This window comes from Odocoileus virginianus, chromosome 24 (assembly GCF_023699985.2).
Source record: "Odocoileus virginianus isolate 20LAN1187 ecotype Illinois chromosome 24, Ovbor_1.2, whole genome shotgun sequence".
Taxonomy (NCBI): domain Eukaryota; kingdom Metazoa; phylum Chordata; class Mammalia; order Artiodactyla; family Cervidae; genus Odocoileus; species Odocoileus virginianus.
Window position 1 is genome coordinate 5717222 of NC_069697.1, and position 3165 is coordinate 5720386.

At 39.0% G+C, this 3165-nt stretch overlaps 1 protein-coding gene across 2 annotated transcripts in view; it reads right to left on the reverse strand.

The window, feature by feature from the left end:
• Positions 1–2901, reverse strand: part of E2F7 (E2F transcription factor 7) — a 45160-nt gene extending 42259 nt beyond the window's left edge. Inside the window, exon 1 of one of the 2 annotated variants that reach the window (XM_070454236.1) lies at positions 2763–2901. The gene's annotated coding sequence lies outside the window, so the exon portion shown is untranslated. Of the gene's footprint in view, positions 1–2718 lie in introns of both variants that reach the window. The other variant, XM_070454235.1, reaches the window with a different exon arrangement.
• Positions 2902–3165: the final 264 nt, after the last annotated feature.

A 3165-nucleotide genomic window follows, 5' to 3' on the forward strand; every position in this document is an offset into this window, starting at 1 on the left:
TCAGGATGGGCGGAACACTATACCTGTGGCCGATTCATGTTGATGTATGGCAAAACCCATTACAATATTGTAATTATCCTCCAATCAAAAAAAAAAAAAAAAGGGGAAAAAACTCCTATATCTGAACCACACACTCAAGAGATTTCTAGTTTACTTGATCTGGAATTGGACCTGGGTATTACATGTTTTTTCAGTTCCTAGTGTCGTGTTCTTTGTGTATGCTAATTGCATGGTTATTCATTGACTCCTTTGAATGCTTCTGACTCAGTGATTTCAGAAATGGATCCTCAGGCTCCATTAGTGAAGGCAGAAAGAAGTCACATATTCTTGATGCCCTAGTTGAGTTCCCAGCCACTGTTAGCTTCAACTGACTGACAGATTATTTATAAATTCTGGGGCTTGAAAACATCAGCATAAATAAGTGTGTTGGAGTACTGTCTCTGAACAGTATGGCTATGTCATCACTGGTTTTCAGAAGGAGTTGAGGTTGTAAATGAGAAAGCTGATGGTTGGGTAGAAATTAACAGATGAATGAGCAGCAGGGGCTGTGATCAGAAGATAACACAGCAGATGACTGACATTCTTCCATATATAAGACATACTGTGTGGTTTCTCAAACTTGCAGGTAGTCTTTTGCCCTTTTGGGTTCCCAATCTCAATTGATCACACTTTGCAGGGAAAATATACTGTGGTGAGATACTAAACAATTCGTTTAGTATGAATTGTCCAGTTAATGTATCAGCTTCCTCTGATATTTTCCTTTCCTTCCATTACTGAAAGCATAGTCATCTTGTTGTAACATCCGTTTGCAAAAGTTCAGTCACAGAAGGGAATTAAAAACTGATTTTTCACCACGTGGGTAACAGAGGGACCTTGACTTCACATCCTGGCAGTTCCGAGGTGTCTGAGTGATCGGTTTAATGGTTTTTCTTAAACTGAGGGCTACCATTTAAAATGGGCTTTGTCTTCAGATATTCCGGGGTCTGGAAATGTGTTACATTTGCTTCTGTACTGCTTGTGGTTCAGAGAAGGCAGAGAACTTATTCTTGGCTGACCATAAGCAATGTCAGAAGGAGGATCAGTTCATGATTGGTTCCTGCTCATGGGCTTAGTAACAATTTTTAGAAAAAGATCATATTAATATCAAAGGGCAATTATGGCTCCCATCTCACAACATCCAGATGTCCAGCTATTCAAAGAGAGGCACCTAAACTGTGCCTACATGTCCCACAGGGAACAGAGGAAATTCATTCTTTATCTTTACAGGGTCCTCGTCATCCTTGGCACTATCGAGCAAAATCAGTTTCCTTAAGGATTGTGTGACATGCGTCCTCATGCAATTAGAATTTAACATATTTTGTGTGCGTGTGTATATGTTTGCACTTGTGTGTGTATGTTTTAGGCAAGGATTGTGCATGGGTTGCGCTATAACAAACATTTCAGACCACAGCACGTAGGATGGATATTGAGCTGAGTTGGGTGTTTCTGGGAATACTGTGGTACTGGAGAGTGTATAGTAGGACATCCCTTTATGCAATGCTACTTTTATGCTGCAGGTTTGGGTGTGGTTGTTTGGGGGGACCACAGTGTTTGGGGGGTAAAAGTGGGGATTGACCACTAGCCTGGAAACCATATTCTGTATAAAATGGGGCTAGGTGTCCTGTTAATCTCCAGAGCCTTAGCTAGAAGGGAAAGAATTCATTTTGAGTTGTGGAGGGGCATAGGTTTCAGATTAAGCTTGGCCATGGAACAAAAAATATTGCCTTACCTAGCCTTAATTTTCTCTTTAAAATTGTCAGTCTGATTTGAAGGGTCTTTGAGAGTTGTCCATTTCTGTCATTCTAGGTATTTATTGGATGCTTAGGATATTCTACTAAAAATGTTGCTACTGACACCTAATCACTTAGTGTGGATATGTAAGAATGTTTGCTGAAGTCACTTTTTAGTTTACATATTTGGTGATACTGGACACATTTCTCCACTTGTCATGTTACATCATGTACATACATACATTAATAATGGCAATGTTAAAAAATATCAGGCCAAGGGCTGATGTTTGTTGTCATTTTTCTAAGCTTAGAATTAAATTGGCTGAATGTAACTTTTTATATAAGTTAAAATAGCATTATTTTATATAAGTACATCTTTATAAATATATATTTTATAATTTATATTTATAATATACTTTATAAATTATGTTTATAAAATCACATAACTTAATAAATATATAATATAGAATATAATTAATATACTTATGTAATGCTCCCTAATAGCATAATTTTAATAGTACTTTTTCATTAATAATACTCTGTAGGACCAAATGAAAATGTTTTCATTATGAAGTGGAAAGAAGAGTTTGGGATGAGGGGATCAGGAATTAGAAACTTGAAATACTTAAAATATCAGCTTTCCTGAACCTAACCACCTCATCCTATGCAGGGGCCTTCAGCCTTAGAACAAACTTGACAAGTAGAGTATTGAGCCTCAATGGAGGTACATTAGCCATAACTCCAGTTAACAATTGGGGGAAGTGTGGGTATACAAATATTAAGGTTTTGTCTATAAGAAATCCCTCTTGAAATACAAACTGTTCCTGGGAAGAGTAATCACTTAACTAACATCACTCATGTAGCATGTTAAGACATTTATCCTCAGATCATACCTGGGGGTAAAAATCATGTTAACCTTAAAGTAAAAAATGTTGTTTCACTGTAATACCTTCTATAAAGCACGGAACCTTCTAGCCATGTTCAGAGACTCACTTCTGCCTCCCCATTGAATTCAGGGCACCTCGTCACACATACTCTCAAACAAGTCCTTTCCACCTCCCTGACACCCAGGGCCTCCAGTGCCATATGTAGATTTCCTTCTGCCTGCACTGGGGTTGCAGGATGCCAGATATCTCCATGTAGCCTGGCCACTCTGGCTACTGAAGCTGTTGGTACCCATGACATCAAGGATGCTCTGTGATGCCCCTGTGTCCTCTGTCAAAGGATGCTGCTGCCACAGAGGATGGGAGAAGGGTTTGGCCCCCTTCTCGCACCCTCCTCTCACCAACCCCCCAAGCAAAGTCTTATCAGTTTAGTTCATTTCTGTGCCAAGATAGGGAGTCAGAGAACAATCTCTCCTTGTGGTTACTTTTCACTTCTTATCCTTATTCCTAAG